The 24402-nt window shown below is 38.2% G+C and overlaps 1 long non-coding RNA gene across 2 annotated transcripts in view; it reads left to right on the top strand.

Moving 5' to 3' along the window:
* The window catches only part of LOC149125174 (uncharacterized), a 76745-nt gene that overhangs the window by 17582 nt on the left and 34761 nt on the right, over positions 1-24402 (top strand). The window contains exon 1 of one of the 2 annotated variants that reach the window (XR_016212590.1): positions 8722-8844. The exons of the other annotated variant lie outside the window; for it this stretch is intronic. This is a non-coding gene — a long non-coding RNA (uncharacterized LOC149125174). Of the gene's footprint in view, positions 1-8721; positions 8845-24402 lie in introns of those variants that run through there. 2 annotated transcript variants of the gene reach the window in all.

Genomic DNA, 24402 nt, shown 5'->3' with positions numbered 1-24402 from the left:
GTGAACCAACGGAAGGAAGACCTTTCTCTCTGTCTCTCTCTCTCTCTCTCACTGTCTGTAACTCTACCTGTCAATAAAATAAAATAAAATAAAATATGCCCAGTGAGTCACATTCCTTTCACAAACTAGTCTCAAGCAGCAATTCCTCAGCAAAGGAATATTACACCTTTTAAGGCAGAACTTTTCTGAAGTTCTCTATAAGAGAACATTCTAAAATAAAAGGGGCTGCATTTAGTTTCTTTGTAATTTCTCCTTCTGATTGTTCCCCTTGGAGTAATGTAGACCTAATTTAATTTGTCTGCATGTGATGACCCTTTAGCTATTTGATGACAGCCTCTATGTCCAACACATTGTCCAAGGGATTCTTATTTCTTAGACTCAAATTTCCTTGGCCTTTGAATCAATCATTACTCCTAAGGTATGGCTTTGAATCCCTTCTGTCTCTTGTTTTTTCTCCCCCATGTTCCCTTCACTTTGTCTTTAACTGGTTCTCCAGATGTGTTACTAATAACAGAGGACAAAGACATCCCTCTGAGTCTTCTCAGTCTACTTGCTATTCATTGATAGAAAAGTCTATACACATAAGGTTTTTCTGTTTCTTTATTTTTAAATTACTTATCTCACATCTTTACTCAAATTTAGTTAAATCAGTGACTCATCTCTACTTGGCCTTCTTATTTGTCCTGTCATCTGTGCTACAAGGAAATCATGCCCCTGCATTGCTGTGCTTATGTAGCACCTATGTTCTATCAGGAACTTTGTAAGGCTTTAAATATATTAGCTCAATTAATTCTCTAAAAACCATATGAGGCTGGAATTGCAATTAGCTCCACGGTGCAGTCACAGTGAGGTCAAGCTCTTTTCAAGTGGATCGCCTGGCTCCAGAGTTTGTCCTTTGGACCAATGCACTATAGTGCTCTTTAGCCCATTGCAATCAAGTACAGGATCTATTTTTACCCCTGTGAAAATTCCTGTCATTAAATTTATTTCACTCTGTCAAATATTTCAAGATTCTTTTGTGTTCCTGGCTGTGTCATCCAATGTATTCAATATCCCTAATAAGTTCAAGACTTCCATAATTATAAAATCAATCCATTAAAGTATTTCATCTACTATCTATATATCTAGCTATCTATCATCTATCTACTATCTATCATCCATTTCACCAACTCATTACTAAATGTCGCATCATCTATCATCTTTTCACATGTTCTGAGAGCCACCTGCTAGTAAGACTTCATATATGTTAAATGTGTGTTTTCTATGGCTTCCCTTCTGACTCCTTTTTTTCATGCTCTAGTGAACATAATTGAGTTGCATGGGGACTGGCAGAAGATGCTTTGGATCTTCTACAAAGGCCAAATAACACCTTGGATGATAAATGGCAAGTTCTATGAAGTTGTAGACAACAGTCACAGAATCTGAGAGAAGCTGGACAATTAAAATCAGTGGAAGTCATTGACATTAAGGCCATCATCAACATATTTGTAGTTTGCAGGGATTTGACCAGATTTGGAAGCATCTGACCAGCAACTGTGTAGCTAGAACAAATGGTAGCTAGAGGCATGGTGTGAATCTAGGAGATTAGCAGAAAATCTAAAAGTTATTGCCATTTTATGATGCTGCGGTGCAGCATCCTGAGAAGGCTGCCACAGGGATCTGAAAGGGTTTATCCAGGTAGCAAAGAGCACAGCACTGTTCTGAAAAAGAAATGGACATGCTTCACGATACATCCATTTTGTAGCATTTGGCTAAATCAAGTCAACAACTGTTGGCTTCTTTAGCTTTCCGTTGAGTCAATTATCAACATACCAATGAATTTTGGATTTCCATAGGATTTAAAGATGACAGCTAGGCAGTATTTTTAACTAAATCAGAAAACTGATAGTGGGAGACAATAAATACAGAAAACAGTTATTTGTCTTTCTTACTATCCTATCCATAGGGAAAGGCTGCACAAAAGAGGCACTATTGACTTTTAGGGCTGGATAATTCTTTGTTGTGAGACTGTCCTGTGCTTTTAGAATGTTTTGTAGAATGTTAGTCTGGTTTGTACTCATTAGCTTCCAGTAACATCTTTTAAGTTGTGATATCTGGAGTGAACATTTGGTGCAATGGTTAAAACACTGCTTGGAACACACATGTCCATATTGGAGTGCCTGGGTTTGAATCTCATCCTTCCTCCTCTTCCTCCTTCACCTCTTCCTCCTCCTCCTCTTCTCCTCCTTCTTTCTCTTCTTCTTTTTCTTCAGATTTACTTATTTATCTGCTTTGTAAAGGAAACATGTTCTACAGACTTCTAAGGAAGGGTAACACATATCAGTGACCTGAATTCTGATATTAGTGTTGTTGTTAGACAGACTTGTCTTTTTTTCCTCCATTCATCAGATGAGTTCCATCTTCTAGTAATCCTGTTATTCCAGGTGAAAGAAACTTTGGCAATAAAGTCAGATCAAGCAAAAATTCAGCAACCCTATCTATTTTTGTTGACTATTAATCTTGCATTGAAGGAAAGAAAGATTTCAAAAGTGGGTTAAGTGCTATATGTTTTGGAAAACATTTTTGGTTCATAACCAAGGAACAAGCAGCTTTCTAGGCAGAGGGAAAAATGGCTCCTACACTGATCCTTTCTTCTTCCACTTCCTTACTGTTTATGCCCAAGTACGGAGAGAGTATTTTGATTTCTTGTTATAATCCAGAATTCATCAGCAGGTATTTGGTTGCCTGAAATTGTGGTTGAGGACAGGACAATCTTGGAATCCTGTTAATTGGAGGCAAGTGACAGCAATGTGATTGATGTGTACATTAGTACAATCCAGCCCCTTTGGAAGTGGCTTAGGTGGGACATAGGTTCAGTATCAGGAGAAGCAACAGAATCCAGCACATTTGAGATGTCTTGTTTGCAGAAACTTTTATACTGGTGTTCTTTTACCTTTAAATCCTAATTTTCTTTTTTGGTAGAGTGGAAGAATAGTTAAAGCTGTTTGCAGTTTGGCCACAATTGCCTTTGGAAACACAGTAGCTGGAGGACAAAGTGTATATGCAGCTTGGAATGTATGCTTTTAGTGGGCAAACAAAAAAATCACATCAACAATGCAGTTAGAATAAACTCTCGGGTGAATACATTGCATGCAAGTGGAGAGAAAGCATTTTTTTTCTTGTGAGTTTTGTGACACATGTCAATGTGAAGCCTATACGAGTGAGATTGTTTTCCACAGTTTCAGTATATGAATGTCAAACTTGAAGCTTTTTTTATTGCAAGAGTTGGCTCCACCATATTAAATAAATCTTGCATGGATTATGACATTCATTCCTTAGCCTAAGAGTTCATTTGGAAGGAGGTGAGCTTTTGTTCTGTACCTGAGTCTTAGCTTGCATGTTACACACACACTTTCCTAAGTACATGCCAAGGTGAGCTTCATTTCACTGTGACCTTTTAAAATTCTTCAGCATAATGACTAGCTCTGACATGAATAAGTATGCTGGGGAAAAAAAAAAAACACCACCACCAACAAACTTCAACAAACCTATTCTCATGCTTCATTTACATTATTCCCAGGGCACAAATAGTAAGATATTAAAACTGGGTAAGACTGTCAAATGAGATTCACTCACCTGACAGTTCTGTCACTTTAAATTGCTTTGTTGTTTATGCCACGGCTGCAATTGCGGCCCTGGTACTTGTTAATTGCTTAGTCAATGCAATTGTATCACAACAAATTTATCAGGGTTTTAAGAGAAGAGCTGTCTCTCGCTTCAATATGAAATTACTGTGATGGACTGAAGGTGATTATTATCATCAAATGTGACAAGCACAAAATAAAAATTCTAGTTTTAAATCCCTCTGCAGTAAAGCCACAATAAAATTCTATTTGAAACCCTTTGATAAAGGAATGAACATTATGTGAGCAGATGACCGTTGCATCTCACCGAATGAAATATGTATGGAGTAACTGAGCAACGTAGAATACTTTAAATGTTGGCTGTTAAAGACAAAGAAGCATACTGTGCTTATTTGGATGTGATTTCTGAACATATGAGTGTGTGTTTGTGTGGTCATGTTGGGTGCATGTTTGCAGGGTGTTGGCATTGGGTTCAGGGCACTGAAGTTCCCAACAGGGCCTGGCAATGGAGGTGGCATGCCCAGTATGCTGAATTCAGCTTTTGTCATATACAAACTCTTTTGATACTTGTTTAACTTTGTTTACATGATCTTTTTTTTTTTTCATTTAAAATTAATCCTAAAGTATTCATACCTTTTTCAGATAGTAGAACTCAGTGGAAAGAGCATCAGATTTTATATAAAAACTGAATTCAGGGAGCAGGTCTTGCAGTGTAGTGGGTTAAGTCATTGTGTAGGAGGCCTGCATCCCATATCAGAGTGCTGGTTCGAATCCTGGCTACTCTGTTTCTGATCTGGTTTCCTGCTAATGCTCTTGGAAAGCAGCAGATGATGGCTCCAGTACTTGAATTCTTGCCATCCATGTGGGAAACCTGGATGGAATCTCTGGTTCCTGGCATTAGCCTGGCCCAGCTCTGGCTGTGGCTGTCATTTGGTGAATAAACCAGCAGATGGAATATCTCTGTCTCTCTGCCTTTCAAATATATAAATAAGTCTTTAAAAATTTCCTCTGATATCATTGTTCCACCCTTCTCACTCCATTTCCTACAAATCTGACCTTTTCTGAAATATCCACGTTATTCACAGATGTATTTAGATTGACCCAAGCCACAGAGCTCACCATCATCTTTCATTTCTTGCTCTCTACCACATTTGCAGATCTCCATCAAATTTTTTCTATTCCACAGTGATCACCTAATAATCCCTCTCTGTGTCCCTTCTTATCTCTAGTTCAGGTGCACATATTATCTCTTCTTTCCTAAATTGGTTTCCTGATATTCAAACTTCGCTTCCAACCCCACCTCCATATTGCAACATGCAAGGAAAATCCATGGCACCGTTAGGTGACACAGATGCAACATCACAATTTAAATCTGATCATGTTACTCTCTGGGATTAAATCTACCAGTGGATTGCTATTTATCCACAAGGTGCAATCCAATACGTTATCGTAGAATGGCAGGTTCTTCTTGATTCTGGCTTATTCTAGCCATTGTTTGCATTATCTTCCTTCTCCAACACCCTCAGTCATTCCCAAGTTTACAAAGAATCACCTACTTATTGTTACTTGAGCTGGTTATTGCACTCCCTAACATACCTTATGTATGTTTCCTCTCTTCTCTTTGTATAACTGTTAAATGGGGATTCCCTTTGGGAATTCACAATACTCTGTTTTACTGGATTATATTTAGGTGTTTTACCCACTGTTTTCTAATGTACCTTGAAGACCTAGTCAGCATTTACCAGCATCAGCTGATGTTTATTAAGCATTTATTATGTGGCTGGTTGACATGGTTCTGTATTTTCATTTAACTTTCATGATTAACATGTATGGTTTGTGGCATTCCTATCCACATTTTAAAAAACCTGACAAAGTGGGGCTGGCGCCCTGGCGCAGTAGGTTAATCCTCCTCCTGCTGCGCCGGCATACCATATGGGGGGCTGGTTCTAGTCCCGGCTGCCCCTCTTCTAATCCAGCTCTCTGCTGTGGCCTGGGAAAGCAGTAGAAGAAGCCCAAGTGCTTGGACCCCTTCCCCCGCCACGTGGGGGACTGGGAGGAAGCACCTGGCTCCTGGCTTCAGATCGGCACAGCTCCGGCCTTCGCGGCCATCTGGGGAGTGAACCAGTGGATGGAAGACCTCTCTCTGTCTCTCCCTCTAACTGTCTGTAACTCTACCTCTCAATTAAATAAATAAAATCTTTAAAAAAACCTGACAAAATGAAACCCAAAAGGGACTAGTAACTTGCCCACAATGAGGCACAAACTGGAAACAGTGATATTAGGATCTGAACCAGGTGATTTTGTGCCAGACCTTTGAACTGTATTCTTGCATTATGTATTTGAGCCACTGGGAGCTATTTATGTGGATGTATCTTTGTGGAACTCCTTGTACATGCTCTTCATGTTCTTACTCCCTGGGCCTAGGATAGGGCTGGTCTTGGAATGGACATTCAGTGCTTATGTGCTGGATAAATGAGTAGGAATTAGTCACAGGTTCACTCTCTACTTTTCGTATCATTGAAAAAATTCATTCAAATTCATTCAGCCTTCTTTAGAGTGAAGTTGTTCCTGATATGTGCAATTGGAATTATAATATCCACCAACCTATTTCACACTGCTGAGAAATGAGTAAGATAATAAAAATAAACGTGTTTGAAAACAGTCATACAAATGAATAGGAATAACATGTTTTTATGAGTAACGATTCAATAAATTGAACATGTAAAGTTCCACAATGTACAAGAACCTATTATAGGTGCTCTTGGAGATAGAAAATGAGTGCAATATAGTTCTTACCGTTCAGGTGCTCAGAATCAGGAATTACCACACAGTAAATTATAAATGTGTTTTCCAATTACACAATCTCAACAGAACCTGCGGATTCCTTAGCCAAGAACATATCAGAAAATAATTGGATTCATTCACTCATTCATCCTTTTATTCATTAAACAAATATTAACTAAGCCCACATTGTGATGGCGACTCTCCTAGGTCCTGGAAATTCAGTAGTGAGGAAGTTAGACAAAGCTTCTGCTATGTGACGAGGAGGGGCTACAGGTATAAACATTCACACTGTAGGAAGAAAGGGTGTTAAATGACAGTGAGAAAGTAGTTAGAACTATTTTAATTAGGTTGGCTTCTCTTTGAGAGATTTATTAATATTAAAATTTTAAGGTAAACATCCTTAGACTATAATACAGTATCCCGTAAACATGAAGAAAATTCAGTAAGATGCAATAGATACTGGCAGGCATCTGCCAGCATCCACCTCGAGTCTTTCTACCATTTCCGTGCTCAGCAGTTTGAATTGAAATGGCCAATGTGTATATGTAGGGTTGCTGCAGCATCCGTTTTCGGCTCTCACCTTAGGCCAGACATACCTGGCCACCGATGTCCCGCTCCCAAGGCAACCTTTAGTCAACAGCATGAGTGTGGGGGTATGAATACTTCAGACCCCCTCCCTAGATCAAGATAATTCTAAAGCACCTGGTTTGCACCATTTCCTAGGTGGAGCACTTTCACTGCCCACGGTGGCAGCTGCCTCAGCAGTGTGCCTTTTCTTTGCATCAGGTGGTCAAGCTGACATGAAGCAGCAGTGTCCTGGTGGCTGCTGTCAGCTTGCCTCACTTCCATGTATTTGGATGGTAGGGAGAATGTGAACATATGAACCCAGATGAATTTAGAGCTGCTTATTATGTAGACAGATGGTAAGATCAACCTGATATCCAATCCCCATGCCTCTGGCCACATCATAGGACAACTTAGAACCAGAGAATCGGCCCAGTTCTGGCTGTTGTGGCCATCTGGGGCATGAACCAGCAGATGGAATCCAGGAGCCAGGAGTTCCTTCCAGGTCTCGCATGCTGGTGCAGGGGCTCAAGCATTTGGGCCATCTTCTACTGCTTTCCCAGCCATAGCAGAGAGCTGGGTTGCAAGAGGAGCAGCTGGGACTAGAACCAGCACCTATATGGGATGCCAGTGCTGCAGGGAGAGGCTTAGCCCACTATGCCACAGTGCCTGTCCCAAGCATCTCCCTAATAAATTAAAAGAATAAAATAACATGAAGGAATGTTAAGAACATGTAAGTCCTTAGATATATGTGCCCAGATGTGCAGAAAAATGCTCATATTTTTACCCTCATACCTGTTTATCTTCCAGATTTTTCTATTCCATTTAATGGTTCTAATTTCTCTCTGAATACTGGATCACATAAACAAGACTAGTATCTGCGAATACTAACAGATAGAATAAAAAAGGGAGAGAATGATCCAACATGGGAAGTGGCATACACAACAGACTCTTAGAATGGCAGATGTCCTAAACAGCACTCTGGCCTCAGAATCAGCCCTTAAGGCACTCGGATCTGGCTGAAGAGCCCATGAGAGTATTTCTGGCATGGAAAGACAAGACAGTCTGGCAAAACAAAAACAAAAACAAAACAAAAACAAAAACAAACACAAAAACAAACACAAAAAACAAAAAACAAAAAAACCCAAAAAACTAAATTTAAGATCTCTGCAAGTGAGATACCAGTAGAAAGAAGGAGGTACCTTTCTCTGAAGGGAGGAAAGAACTTCCACTTTGACTATGACCTTGTCTAAATAAGATTGAAGTCTGTGAACTCAAGAGGCTTCGATAGCCTTGGAAACTCATGACTAGAGCCTAGGGAAATTTCTGACGCCATAAACAAGAGTGTCAAATTGTTAAGTCAACAACAGGAGTCACTGTGTACTTACTCCTCATGTGGGATCTGTCCTTAATGTGTTGTCCTATATGAAGTAATGCTATAACTAGTACTGAAACAGTATTTTATACTTTGTGTTTCTGTGTGGGTGCAAACTGATGAAATCTTTACTTAATATATACCAAAGTGATCTTCTGTATATAAAGATAATTGAAAATGAATCTTGATGTGAATGGAATGGGAGAGGGAGTAGGAGATGGGAGGGTTGCAGGTGGGAGGGAAGTTATGGGGGGGAAGCCATTGTAATCCATAAACTGTACTTTGGAAAATTATATTTACTAAATAAAAGTTGAAAAAAAAAAGAACCAGAGAAGCCAGAGGATAGAACACATGAGAAGAGAGTCACCTTATATTGAGGAACCAACCCGAAAAAAGAGCAGGCAGTTTTATGATTTGCAGCTGTGCACAAAGGAAATGGAAGGTGGAAATTCCTACTCTCTCACCAGAACCACTGGCTTCATAGCAGCCTTCTACAAGGTAAGGTCCCTCCTGTAAGTCAAGGAAGTGTGGAAAGTAATCATATGCTAGCTCCTTACAAGGCTGCTTAGTTGGTATGATCCAGAGAGGACCACAGGGGGCTCCGCTGTCTTGGGTTGAACCTTGATTGTGCTTTGCTTGTGTGGCCAATGAGTAGGCCTGCAGGGTCACCCCCAGCACTGTGGAGGGGCCATTTTCTTATTGACTGTCACTCCCCTGGCCCACTGCTTTACTTCCTCATGATGCCTCCGAAATAGCTTCCCTGTATTCAGTGTTTAACTGTGGACCAGCTTTCAAGCAGGACAGAGGACCCAGCCAAGGCACCAAATTACAGCTACCCCATCTATAAGAGAGGTGAGCTTGCAGAACTGTCCAAATGATTTCGTTAGGTTACAGTTCTGGGCCTGGGCACAGAGATTACAAGATTCACCTTGATTTCAGATGTGGAATGAGTCTCTCTTGGAAAGAGGAAAAAAAAAGAACAAAAATATATGTTTTGTGAGAGACATCCCTATTTATTTTCTGAAAGAAGTAAATAGATGTTGAATAGAAAATTTTGATATTTAGGTTTAAATATGAGTGATCAGAGGAGTTTGTATCATTTTACAGCAAAGATAAAGCAAATGCCTGCAAGTATCAGTGTAAACATTTATGATGCAGACATTTAAAAAAAAGACTGTATATGTAAAGTTGGAGCAGAGCTTTTGAAAATCTATGATATGAACAGATAGGCTTGTTCTTAGCAGGATATGTTTTTTCCCAGCACTGTCAATGCCTGCTGTGCACAGGAGGATTGGGAAGTGGGGATCTTGCATGTAAACATTATAGGGAATTCAAATTCAAGCACAAAGATTTTACATCTCCCAAGAGTTCCAGTGTTTGAACCTAAGAACTTCTGTCTTCAGAGATTCTGCTCTTTGTATTTTACTCTACTTCATCCTACTATAGTCTGTATTTGTAACAGCAACTACTAATGATAGCCAACATTTGTTGCACATTTACTTCATGCTAGACACAGTTCCAAGTGCTTTACGAAAATCAACTCCTTTAATTCCCATACCAATTTATGCTGAGGGCTTATTGTTCTCATTTCTTCATTTTAGGAACCTGGAGCTTGTGAGACAAAGTTCGTTGCCCAAGGTTAAACATCTAACAAATTGTGGAGACAGTCTGTAAATCCACAGGTTGATGGAGACTTTGATGTTCAACACTACCTTAATATTTTACCAGATTTTTTTCTGAAGTGTTAAAAGTACAATTTAGAAACCAAGTTTGATAGTTGGAGAAATTCTTTCTGTAGGGTACATGTAAAAATGCTTTAAAGTCAGAGCTATGTGTAAAAAATCAGAGGTCAAGATCATCTGAAACAGCTTTATTTAATATGTGGATGTCTATATGCAGACATCTTATTATTTGAGAATTGACCTCAAAGAAGTTGTACCTGCTTGATTTTGAAAAATCATGTTGACTCAGGAACAATGAAAACTAATTTTCAAATGAACCATTTTTCCTTGAGCTCAAAAGAGAATTACTAAAAACACAACTGTTTTTGAAGTCAGAAGCGTGTTACCTGAGTGTTCAAAATATTAATCTGTAATATATGTTTGAGTTCAAAATTGTTAATTATAAAATCGCTAGAATCGATTATTTAAAAATGTTGGATGAAACCAAATTTTGTCTGGTCTTTCTCTGATTAAGATTACTAATTTAAATGTGTAGATTTCTACACTTAAATACCAATGTCATCCACATCAAATGATAGTCATGATTCAGAATGGCTGTGGTAGGGAGACGAAGGCCAGCTGTGGGTATTAGATCATGATAAAACAGGTATAGACAATAAAGAGAATAAAGAGAAAAAGATTATCTTAGCATTCAGTTTGACTGAACCCAATAACCTGATTAACTCAGAAACATTCTCCTTGAGAGTATACTAAGGCTATTGGAGCAGAGCTTCCAGGTGCCAGTATGCAAGATTTAGGGCTGAACATTAGCTTACCCAATTTTCCTGGCTCCACTTTAACACCTGTGATCCTTAGGAGCCTTATTCCCCAGGGAGTAATATATCGCTGGTTTGGGACATATTGAGACAACTATTTTAGTATCACTTAATTCATCATAAAAATAGACTAAGGCTAGAAGGAAGAAGCAGATGGGCTGAATCCAACTTGTGATAAAAGGGAAAGAAACTCAGCAAGGATAAACTTAGAAAAAGATCTTTGACTTCTGAGTACTAATGCTGATTGCCAGATTTAATGTGACATAATAGGTAGAGGAACACAGTAAGTGATCAGTCTGACGTTACCCTCTGATTTGATACTAATTGTTCTCTATTGCTCCGGAGGAGCCAAAAGGCTCCTATGGATCCTATTGTGAAATAGAAACAGAGTTTTGTATCTATGGCTTCTCAGTAACAAACAATAGACATAAATTCTAGCTAATTTTAGCAGGTTATAAATTTATTAAGGAAACATCAGGAGGCTCTTAGCATAGGTGGCAGGAAGGGAAAGCCAGACTAAGTGTTTGAAAGCAGAACCTACAGCAAGCCATGTCTGTGCTGGTCTGATGATGCAACTGTTGCTGCCTTTATTGAGGTCAAAGTGCTACAGCTCAAACTCTGCCAGCATCTCAAGCTTAGAACAATTTTTGATGCTGCCAACTAGAGACTCTTGTACCATAAGCTTCCAAACTGAAGTCTATTGTGGATGCATGTGATTAACTGAGTCTATATCCGGTGTTTACAGTTAGCTTCAAGGGAATCAGAGGGCTGGGCATTTGGTCTTGCAGTTAAGATGCCCATTAAGACACCTATGCTCCACATCACAGTGACCGAGTTTGATTCCCAGTTCCAGCTCCTGACTCCAGCTTCCTGCTACTGCAGACCCTGGAAAAGAAAGGTGATCCTTTGAGTAACTGGGCCCTGCCAACCATGTGGGAGTCCTGGATTGAGTTCTTAGCTCTATGATTTGGCCCAGGCCAGCCCATTCCCAGCTGCTGTGGGCCTGTGCAGGAGAGAACCAGGAGATGTGAGCTGACTCTCTCTGTCTCCCTCTGAAATAATAATAGTAATAATAATTCTTAAAATGACCTAGTGAATGTCTTATACTTTTTTCATTTCAGTATGGGAACCCATTACCCTGCTAAGGAGACTCACAGCACATTCACACACCCCAAACAGGATAGATATTTAGGTGCTAACTTGCCAAGAACAATGAGGCTAATCTAATCCATGACATTTTTATGTAAAGGCCTCTTGAAGAGCTCTATAAGAAAATCAAGTTAAGTAGTCTATAAATTTGCTCCAAGATTCTGATTTATAGTATAACACTATTGCTCAAATAATGGATCTCTCAGAGATGTTGACAAGATCTTGAAATCTTGAATTTAAATCCCTACACTTATTCATACATAAGTGACTATCTGTAAGTCTATCAGCAGAGAAGGAGATGTCTGGAGTTAAGAATAGTTTGCACTCAGACTTCATGCCACTGTGAACATGAGGAAGAACCAAATGCTAAGACTAATTTTTTTTTAGAAAGACAAGAGATGATCTGTTTTCTCCACATATTTTGTCCACAAAATTTCTAGATTTCTTTCTTTTTTCCAAAAGAAACCATTTATTTAATGAGTACACATTTCATAAGTACAACTTTAGGGATATGGTGATTCTTCCCACCATCCCCACCATCCCATCCCCACTCCCACCCCACCTCCTCCTCTCTCTCCCATTCCCAGACACATTCTGCATTAAGATCCATTTTCAATTAACTTTATACACAGAAGACCAACTCTATACAAAAACAATTTGCACACACACAAATAACACACACACACACTGTTTGAGAACAAGTTTTACAATTAATTCTCATAATACAACACATTGAGGACAGAGGTCCTGCATGAGAAGTAAGTACACAGTGACTCTGATAGTTAATTTAACAATTAACACTCTAATGTATGATGTCAGAGCTCTTGACATGACTTGCCAAGGCTATGAAAGCCTTTTGAATCCACAAACTCCTTCAGTATTTAGACAAGGCCATAAGCAAAGTGGAAGTTCTCTCCTCCCTTCATAGAAAAGTATATCCTTCATTGATGGCCCTTTCTTTCCACTGGGGTCTCACTCACAGAGATCTTTCATGTAGGACATTTTTTTTTTTTTAATTTTTGCCACGATGTCTCAGCTTTGTCTGAAATGATATCGTAGGCTCTTGAGCCAGGCAAGAATGCATTAAGGGCTGATTCTGAGGTCAGTGTGCTATTTAAAGTGATTGTCATTCTATGAGTCTGCTGTGTGGACTGCTTCCGATCTTGGAACATTCTCTCCTTTTTAATTCTACTAATATTGCTAGACACTTGATCTTGTTTATATGGTCCCTTTAACAGTTAATCCTATCTATATTATCACTTTAACACTTAATATGAAAACTTTGACACTTAAGATAGCATTTTTACCACCAAGTTTAGTGGGATTTAGGCCTCATGGCACGTTTTTAAACTGTATCCTTAGAAGTAAGTCCATAGGTATGCAGGCAGAACTATACAGCATTACAGTTACAAACTTCATCCACCCTCTCTTATTCTCGCTCTTGTTTTTTACTAAGATCTATTTTCAATTGACTTTACATACATGTGGTTAACTCTATGTTAAGTGAAGAGTTCAACAAATAGTATGAGGGAAAAAAAAAAACATGTTCCTTGACACAAGACAAAGGCTGTTTAAATCATTGCTATTCAAGATTTAATTTCACTTCTACAGATTTCTTTTTTAGGTGCTCTATTATTTATCACAGAACAGGGAGAACATATGGTATTTGTCCCTTTGGGAATGGCTTATTTCACTAAGTGTGATGTTTTCCGTATTCATCCATTTTTTTTTTTTTTGCAAATGACCAGATTTCATTTTGTTTTACTGCTGTGCAGTATTCCCATAGAGTACATATCCCATAATTTCTTTATGCAGTCTTCAGCTGATGTGCATTTAGGTTAATTATATGTCTTAGCTATTATGAAATGATCTACAATAAACATGGGTGTGCAGATAACTCTTTTATATGCTGATTTACTTTCCCTTGGGTAAATTCCCAGGAATGGGATGGGCTAGGTCATATGGTAGGTCTATATTCAGATTTCTGAGGTATCTCCAAACTCTCTTTCGTGGTGGTTTTTCGAGTTTACAGTTCCATCAACAGTGGATTAGGGTACCTTTTCCCCCACATCCTTGCCAGCATTTGTTGTTTGTTGATTTCTGTATGAAAGCCATTCTAGCTGGGGTGAGATAAAACCTCATTGTGGTTTTGATTTGCATTTCCCTGATGACTAGCGACACTTAACAATTTTTTATGAGTCTCTTGGCTGTTTGGATTTCCTCTTTTAAGAAAAATGTCTAAGTCCTTTGTCCATTTCTTCACTGGGTTGTTTGTTTTGTTGTTGTAGAGTTTCTTATATATTTATATATTCTGGTTATTAATCCTATATCATTTAAATAGTTTGCAAATAATTTCTCCTGTTCTTTCAGTTGCCTCTTCACTTTCCTGAATGTTTCTTTTCTAGTACAGAAGCTTCTCAATTTGATGTAATCTCATTTGTTAATTTTGGCTTTGATTGCTTACTCTGGGGTCTTTTCCAAGAACTCTTTGCTTGTGCCAATGTCATGCATTGGGTTTCCTCAATGCTCTCTAATAATTTGATAGTATCAGGTCATAAATTTAGATCTTTAATCCATTTTGAATGGATTTTTATGTAAGGTATAAAGTAGGGGTCCTGCTTCATACTTCTGTATGTGGAAATCCAATTTTCCCAGCACCATTTGTTGAAGAGACTGTTTTGCTCCAGGGATTGGTTTTAGCTCCTTGGTCAAATATAAGTTGGCTGTAGATGTTTGGATTGATTTCTGGTGTTTTTATTCTGTTCTATTGGTCCACCCATCTGTTTTTATTCTAGTACCAAGTTGTTTTGATTATAACAGCCTGGTATTATGACTTGAAATCTGGTATTGTGATGCCTCCATCTTTGTATTTGCTTTATAAAATTGGCTTAGCTATTTGAGGTCGCCTCCATATGAATTTCAGCTTCATTTTTTTTCTTTTTTTATTATTTTTTATTTTTTTAAACTTTTATTTAATGAATATAAATTTCCAAAGTACGACTTATGGATTACAATGGTTTCCCCCCATACCGTCCCTCCCACCCACAACCCTCCCCTTTCCCACTCCCTCTCCCCTTCCATTCACATCAAGATTCATTTTCGATTATCTTAATATACAGAAGATCAGCTTAGTATACATTAAGTAAGGATTTCCACAGTTTGCTCCCACACAGAAACATAAAGTGAAAAATAATAGATGAATTTTTTAAGTGATGATGAAATCAGATCAGACCTATTGTCATGTTTAATTCCAGTGAGAGTCAAGTTGGGAATTGATAATTTCTTTCTTTTTTTTTTTACAGAAGATCAGTTTAGTATGCATTAAGTAAAGATTTCAACAGTTTGCACCCCCATAGAAACACAAAGTGAAATATATTGTTTGAGTACTCGTTATAGCATTAAATCTCAATGCACAGCACATTAAGGACAGAGATCCTACATGAGGAGTAAGTGCACAGTGACTCCTGTTGTTGACTTTACCAATTGACACTCCTGTCTATGACATCAGTAATCTCCCTATGCTCCAGTCATGAGTTTCCAAGGCTATGGAAGCCCTCTGAGTTCTCCGATTCTTATCTTGTTTAGACAAGGTCATAGTCAAAGTGGAGGTTCTCTCCTCCCTTCAGAGAAAGTTACCTCCTTCTTTGAAGACCTGTTCTTTCCACTGGGATCTCACTCACAGAGATCTTTTGCCAGAGTGTCTTGGCTTTCCATGCCTGAAATACTCTCATGGGCTTTTCAGCCAGATCTGAATGCCTTTAGGGCTGATTCTGAGGCCAGAGTGCTGGTTAGGACATCTGCCATTCTATGAGTCTGTTGAGTATCTCACTTCCCATGTTGGATCACTCTCCCCTTTATTTATTCTATCGGTTGGTGTTAGCAGGTACTAGACTTGTTTATGTGCTCCCTTTGACTCTTAGTCCTTTCATTATGATCAATTGTGAACTGAAATTGATCACTTGGAATAGTGAGATGGCATTGGTACATGCCACCTTGATGGGATTGAATCGGAGTCCCCTGGTATGTTTCCAACTCTACCATTTGCTGGTTTAATTCTGTAATTAATACACAGTTATTCTTAAGGGTTGAAAATTAACTGAAATGTGATCCCTGTTAAACATAAGAGTGGGAATAAGAGAGGGAAGAGATGTATAATTTGGGACATGCTCAAGCTGACTTGCCCCAAATGGTAGAGCTTCATTTTTTTTCTATACCTGAGAAGGACGTCTGGTATTTTAATTGGTATCACATTGAAACTGTAAATTGCTTTTGGAAGAATGGACATTTTGATGATATTTATTATTCCAATCCATGAACATGTAAGATTTTTCCATTTTTTGTATCTTCTATTTCTTTTTTCAATGTTTTGTAATTCTCATCATAGAGATCTTTGGCATCCTTGGATAAATATATGCTAACATATTTGATTTCTTTGTAGCTATTGTGAATGGGATTGATCTTAGAAGTTCTTTCTCAGCCATGGCATTGTCTGTGCATGCAAAGGCTATTGATTTTTATGTATTAATTTTATATCCTGCTATTTTATCAAACTCTTCTATGAATCCAGTAGTCACTTGGCAGAGTCTTTTGGATACCCTGTATATAGAATCATGTCATCTGCAAATAGGGATAGTTTGACATCATCTTTCTCAATTTGAATCCCTTTGATTTTTTTTTTTTGCCTAATGGCTCTGAATAAAACTTCCAATACTTTAATGAGCAGCAGTGGTGAGAGTGGGCATCCTTGTTTGGTTCTGTATCTCAGCGGGAATGCTTCCAAGTTTTCCCCATTCAATATGATGCTGGCTGTGGGTTTGTCATAAATTGCTTTGGTTTTGTTGAGCAATGTTCTTTCTATACCCAATTTGCTTAGAGTTTTCATCATGAAATGGTGTTGTATTTTATCAAATGGCTTCTCTGCATCTATTGAGATAATCATATGTTTTTTGCTCCTCAATGTGTTAATGTGATGCATCACATTGACTGGTGAATGTTGAACCATCCCTGCATACCAGGCATAACTCCCACTTGGTGCAGTGAATGATCTTTCTGATGTGTTGTTGGATTTGATTGGCTAGAATTTTGTTGAGGATTTTTGTGTCTGTGTTCATTAGGTAAATAGGTCTGTAGTTCTCTTTCTCTGTTGTGTCTTTCTGGGTTTAGGAATTAAGGTGATGCTGGCTTCATAGAAAGAACTTGGGAGGATTTCCTCCTTTTCAATTGTTTTGAGAAACATGAGAGAAATTGGAATTAGTTCTTCTTCAGAGGTCTGGTAGAATTCAGCAATGAAGCCATCTGGTCCTGGGCTTTTCTTTGTTGGGAGGGCCTTTATTATTGATTCAATTTCCATCATGGTAATGGGTCTGTATAGGTTTTCTATTTTTCATGGCTCAAATTAGGTGGTTAGTATGTCTCCAGGACTCTATCCATTTCTTCTAAGTTTTCCAGTTTGTTGGCATACAGCTCTTTGTATTGATTTCTGATGATTATTTTTATTTTAATTATGTCTATTGTTACATTTCCTTTTTCATCTCTAATTTTATTTATTTGGGTCTTCTCCCTTTTTTTGGATAGTTGGGCTAATGGTGTGTCAATTTTGTTTATTTTCTCAAAAAAACCAGCTTGTTGTTTTTGTATTTTTTGTTTCAATTTTGTTTATTTCTTCTCTAATTTTAATTATTTCTTTTCTCCTACTATCTTTGGGTTTGGTTTGCTGTTGTTTTTCCAGATCCTTGAGATGCAATGATAGCTCATTTATTTGGCACCTTTCCAATTTTTTGATGTAGGCACCAATCACTATAAACTTTCCTTTTAACACTTCTTTTGATGTATCCCATATGTTTTGATATGTTGTATTGTCATCTTCATTTATTTTCTGAAATATTTTGATTTCTCTTTTGATATCTTTCTTGTTCAGTCTTCATGTGTTTACATGTGTTCTAGAGATTCCCGAGTTGCTAATTTCCAGCTTCATTGCATTGTGGTCTGAGAAAATGCATGATAGAATTTCAAACTTTTTCAATTTGCTGAGACTTGATTTATGGCCTAGAATGTAGTCAATCCTAGAAAAAATTTCATACACTGGTGAGAAGAATGTGTATTTTGCAACTGTAGGATGAAAAGTCGTATAGATATCTGTTAGGTCCATTTGGTCTACAGTATCAATTAACTCTACTGTTTCCTTGATGATTTATGTCTGGTTGATCTATCTATTGCTGAAAGTGGAGTATTGAAATCCCTCATTACTATTGTGTTTGACTCTGTGTCTTCCTTTAGATCCAATGACATTTCTTAAAATAGTCAAGTGCCCTGTAATTAAGTACATACATGTTTATAATAGTTACATCTTCCTGTTGAATTGATCCCTTAATCATTACATGGTGCCATTGTTTGTCTTTTTTAACAGTTCTTGTGTTTACATCTGTTTTGTTTGATATTAGGATGGCTACACCAACTCTTTTTTGGTTTCTATTAGCATGGAATATCTTTTTCCATCCTTTCTCTTTCAGTCTGTGTGCATCTTTGTTGGTGAGATGTATTTCTTGTAGGCAGTAAATAGATAGGGTTTTTTTAAAAATCCATTTAGCCATTCTATGTCTTTTAACTGGAGAATTAAGACCATTTACATTCAAGGTGACTATTGATAAGTAACGACTCTGCCCTGCCATTTTTCCATATACATTGCTATTTTTTACTTTGGGTTTCTTTTTACTTTTACTGGGAGATTTCCTTCCTTTACCTTCTTCCATAGTGATCGCCATGTTTCTGTGTTTCTTTGTGAAGTACATCCTTAAGCATTTTCTGCCAGGCTGGCTGGCTGGATGGTGACAAATTGTTTTAATTTCTATTTGTCATGGAAGGTCTTTATTTCACCATCATTCATAAATAAGAGCTTTGTGGGCCATAGTATTCTGGGTTTACAGTTTTTCTCTCTCTTAAGACTTGAAATATATCTCACCATTTTCTCCTAGCCTGTAGGGTTTCTGATGAGAAGTCCACTGTGAGTCTAATGGGAGATCATCTGAAAATAATCTGGCATTTCTCCTGTGCATTTTTAGAATCTTTTGTGTTTTACTGTGGAGAGTTTGATTACAATGTGTCGTGGTGAAGATCTTTTCTGGTCATAGCTATTAGGAGTTCTATGTGCTTCCTGTACTTGGATGCCCCTTTCTTTCTCCAAATTGGGAAATTTTTTCTGTTATTGTTTCACTAAAAAGGCCTTCTAATCCTTTCTGTCTTTCCACACCTCCAGGAACTCCTATAACCCATATGTTGGGTCATTTGATAGTATTCTGTAGATTTGCAACATTGTTTTTTAGTTTTCTAATTTCTTCTTGTGTTTGTATAATTTCCTATGGTTTGTATTCTAATCCATATATTTCTTCTGTTTCACCAATTCTGTTGTTAAGGCTTTCTACTGCATTTTCTATTTGTTCTATTGGATTCTTCATTTCCAAGATTTCATTTTAATTTCTCTTTAAGATCTTAATTTTGTGGGAGAAATGTTTCTTTTGTGTCATATAGGGTTTTCATTAGTTTGTGCATTTGCTTCTGATTACTTCTAAGTAATCCTATGATCATTTTTTGAATTCCATTTCTGGCATTTCTTCAATCTCATAATCTTCACAATCTAGTATTGAAGTGTTTTGTTCTTTTGGAGGCATCATGGTGGCTTTTCTCTTTAACTATGTGTGGATTAGTGGAGTGTCTACTTTCAGGAAATACTTAGAGGCATGTGGTGGGTGTGGCCAAGGAGCTCTGTTCACCTTTGTTTGAGCTGAAACACCCAGTTTTGGCTTGGTAAATCTCTCTCTCTCTCTCTCTCTCTCTCTCTTTTTTTTCATCAGATGGGACGTTTGTTCTTGTCTGTTGTCATAGACTAAGTTGAACTTTTCTTCTTGAAGGAGACCAGTGCCTGGGTGCTAGCCCCAGTGGGTGTATTACTTATCTGCTCTGTGACAAGGACCACACAAAGGATCTGTGCAGCCCTTAGTGTAAGCTCAGTTTCCTCAGCAATGTCCCTCACTAGGTAACCAGCCCCAATCTTGTGGAGACTTCCACAGTGACTGCACAAAGTCCCAGCCACACTCTGAGTCCTCCCATGCTGCCTCAGTGTTTTCACATTCTCAGCACAAAAGGCTCCCATAGTCACGAGCACCCAGCTCCCTGTCTGTTTTCCCCATCACACTCAGGTGTCCCTGCTTGGCTGGGTGCTGGGTGCAGACAGGAGCTGGTGCAGCTATTATGTATGTCCAAAATGCCACTTGCACTCTGTCGGCTTGTTATAGGATGCTATTGCAGGGTGATCAGGGAGAGATAGAAAATGTGCTCCTCTCCTCCTACCTTTTTTTTCTCCTCTAGTTTGGCAGATGCATTATCCCCCATTGGGCTTCAAGCCAGATTCCCTCTACACTCTTCCTACAGCTTTTTCACCAGTGGCTTGGCTGCTGCAGTCTGGTCTCACCTCACTCTTCAATGCTGGTGTGGAGACTCTCAGGTGCTGGGGTCCTGTGTTGCATACATCCATACCCTCCACACAAGCGCACTGAGTCGCTCCAATTTGCATAGAGTTTTCTCTTCTGTTTTCTCCCTAACTCTTCCCTGAGACTGTGCTTTTTCCACTTTTTAAACTATCTTCTCCTAGACTAGAGCAACAAGCTCCCTTCCTCCTCCACCATCTTAATCCAGTCTCCTCTAGGTTTCTTATAACTTTATAATTCTAAAATGTTCTGAAATCAATAAAAATAAAAGATTACCTTGACCAGGGGCTTGAAATTTCCCTATTCCTGGAGTATATCTGATCTGGTAGAAAATTTCTATGCCATAAAATTCCCTTTTCATTATATGCAATGTTTGAAGTAACACAAATATCATCTCAAAGCTTACTCTCCAACTAGGAGCAATTCTTATTTTTTAAGTGCTATGTATTTTCATTACATTGATAGAGGGAAAAGCACATTAATGAAATTTGTGCAAAATGGCAGTGAGATTAACATTGGTGATGCTTCTTTATATGCTTCCTGTGCTTTCAAGTTTTAAAGAGGATTCACATACAACTGAAGATGGGGACTTAGTGGTAAAGAATACTAAGTTTTAAACCAGCTTATTTGCATCTCTGGACCTTTAATTTAACAGTTGTTCTATTTAATTTATTTAAATTCTCTGACATTCTTTTCTCGTCTGTAAAAGTGAGGACGATGATATTGTTCAATAAGGATTGTGGTGATTAAATGAGAAAATTAAAGCAGTAGCACATTGCATGAGCATGGACATTTGGTGTACTCAACCATGATGGTGGTTATTTCTATTTTTAGATGAGATTCCTGCTGCAAAAGAAGTAAAAATAATATGAAAGTATATAGATTTTCCCTAAAAGTAATATGCAGCATTACTTGGAGTATCTATGTTTTTAATCTAAAAGGATAGTTTAGTCATTTTATTGATTTAATTAATTTATAAAATTTGGATTAACATGAAATGCATCTATATTTTATGGGGTATAATGCTATATTTCACAGATATACACAATGTAAAATGTGTATTAGGTTAATAACCTCCACTTCCTGTATTGAAGGCTACAGTTGCCCTACTGTCCTGTAGAATAACAGCAATTCGTTACCTTCAGCAGACTGATGGGTCACCAGACATCAGGATCACTATCAAGAAGTGGAGTTAAGGTTAAATAAACCATGTTGAGGCAGGGAATTATGGGGCAGAAGCGGTCAGATGTAAACAGTATAATGAGTACAGCTACTTAATAATTGCCCAAAGTTGAGGGCCTGGGCCAGTTGAGCTCCCGTTTGATGTTGCATGACACTGATATGACACAAGAGTGTTGAAATCCTCACTTCAAAAATTTGGTAAACAGAGCAGCCTGCCAGCTACTTTAGAAAATGACACTGCTTAGTAATGTCAGCATTAAAGGCCGTAGGTGCTGGGTTGAAAAGAACTTAGAACCTTCTGTGAGCTTGTGTGCACGTGTGTGTGTAAGTGTGTGTGTGTCTCTGTGTGTGTGTGTGTGAAAGAAGAGAGAGAGAGAGAGAAAATGAGGGAGAGAGAAACAATGACAATTTAAAGACACCACATTTCACAACAGGATACTTGTTTTGAAAATCATTCCTTTGCTTATTAGATGTAATCTTGGGTATAGTATTTTGCCTCCTTCATCATTATGATTCTTATTAATAAAATAAGACTTATTTGGGGGAGTGAACCAACAGAAGGATGATCTTCCTCTCTGTCTCTCTCTCTCACTGTCAATAACTCTGTCAAATAAAAAAAATAAGACTTCTCAGTAAGACTGCATAAGAGTTATCTGTATTTAATTGTTAATTGAAATCACCTAGAACAGTCCCCTTAACTAGTAGGTTTTGAGTAAATGTTGGATCTTTAAGTGTTATATCATTATATATACTTCATACATCTTCTTTGGTCAGTTTCTTTCTTTTCTTTTTTTAAAGATTTATTTATTTATTTGAAAGAGTTACAAAGTGAGAAAGAGAGAGAGGGAGAGAAAGATCTTCTATCTGCTGGTTCACTCCCTCAAATGGCCCCATCAGCCATGGCTGAGCCAGGCTGAAGCCAGGAGCCAGGAGCTTCATTCAGGTTTCCCACATGGGTGCAAAGGCTCAGGCACTTGGGTCATCCTCTGCAGAATTCTCTGGAGTATTAGCAGGGGGCTGAATCAGAAGTGGAGCTGCTGGGACTCAAACTGACACCCACATGAAATGCCAGCACAATAGGCTGTGGCATAACCAGCTGCTCCACATCGCTGACCCTTGGTTACTTTCTGTGACAAATGGGCACCTAAATAGTTTGAGTATTGGGGCTGGCGCTGTGGCACTGCTGGTTAATTCCCTGGCCTGAAGTGCCAGCATCTCATCTTCCCATTCAGCTCTCTGCTATAGCCTGGAAAAGCAGCAGAAGATGGCCCAGGTCCATGGGCCTCTGTACCCACATGGGAGACGAGACCAGGAAGAAGCTCCTGGCTCCTGGCTGTGAATACACGCAGCTCTGGCCGTTGCGGCCAGTTGGGGTGTGAACCATCAGATGGAAGGTCTCTCTTTCTCTCGCTGTCTCTCCTCTCTCTGTGTAACTCTGACTTTCAAATAAATAGATAAATATTTAAAAAAAGAGAGTTTGAGTAACACCTAGTTATTGGCATACATTTTAGCATTTTATTGAACTTTTTTCCCCCAGTACTTAAAGCATTCTAAAAGTCAACAGATATTTTCAGGAAATCCACCAAATACTTTCAAATGGACTGAGTTTCTGCACTTCTCATTGGCCATTTATCCTAATACCCACATCTTGTTATATTTCAGCTCTCCTTGGAAAACCATTAAAAATTCTCAGCATCATTTTTCCTGGGCCCTATGAAATGTGGTTGTGTTATTTATGTGTGCTGTGTTTCACAAAGTAGAGGGCAATGGAGGCTCTAGACATTCATTCCCCAACTGGTAGAAATAAGTAAAAAAAGTGTGGTTCAAGTAAATTCAAGTAAATTACTGAATAGAACAAAAATCAATGCATCTCTTATCAAATTCCATTATCTCAGGCCTCTGAGTATCAGGATGGAGACATCTGAAACATTTGGGCCACTCAAGTGAAGGACAAAATGGCTCTTTGTTGCTGTGCCCATGCTGAGGACTCTCTCGTTAACTAATATTAGGTGTCAGACGCTGTTTAGAGTTGAAGTCCTGTGATTTCTTCAATTGTTCATGTGGGAGAGCCCGATAAGAACTCAACTCCTGATGACAGAGCTTGTTTCCCCGGCTGTTTCAGTCAAGAGAGAACAGATGAAAACCTGATAAAGTCCAGGAAATTAAGAACACAGCTAACCTGAATTTTGTTCAACTTTAGTGGAACTTTTAGAAAAATAAAAATAAAATAAAAATAAAAATAAAAACACAAAACAAAAATGGCTCTTCTTCTGAGAAGGTTAGTAGCTTACTTATTTTTTATTCTGCACTATAGATATTTATTCTCATATGGAATTGAAACCTATATAGTTATTTTCTTTAGAGACCTGAAGATTTTCTATAATACAAAACTCTTAGTCAATCACAGCTAATGCCCCAAGCAAACAGAGGGGAAAGTTTTTAGTTCTTACTTGTTTCCTGTGAGATTTTGAAATACAACTTCAAAGTATTAATTACAGTCAAGTTTGATGAAACCAAAGGGCAAACCATTGTGTTGATTCAATTTCATAAGGGACTGAAGTTTCAGTGAGAATTTAATTAATTTCCTTTCTTCTGCAGGTTTAGTTACTTAGACTGCATACTAGTAGCATGAGTTGATTCTCTCTCTCTCTCTCTCTCTCTCTCTCTCTGTGTGTGTCTTTCTCTCTTAATTTTCCTCTCTTTCTCTCTCTTCCATTGAATGAATTTTGCAAAGTTGCCTCGGAGAAT

The sequence above is a fragment of the Oryctolagus cuniculus genome, chromosome 8 (genome assembly GCF_051225735.1).
Source record: "Oryctolagus cuniculus isolate XC-2025 breed Fujian yellow rabbit chromosome 8, ASM5122573v1, whole genome shotgun sequence".
Lineage (NCBI taxonomy): Eukaryota > Metazoa > Chordata > Mammalia > Lagomorpha > Leporidae > Oryctolagus > Oryctolagus cuniculus.
Note: the sequence above shows the minus strand (reverse complement) of the source record. Positions and strands in the feature narration are given on the sequence as shown.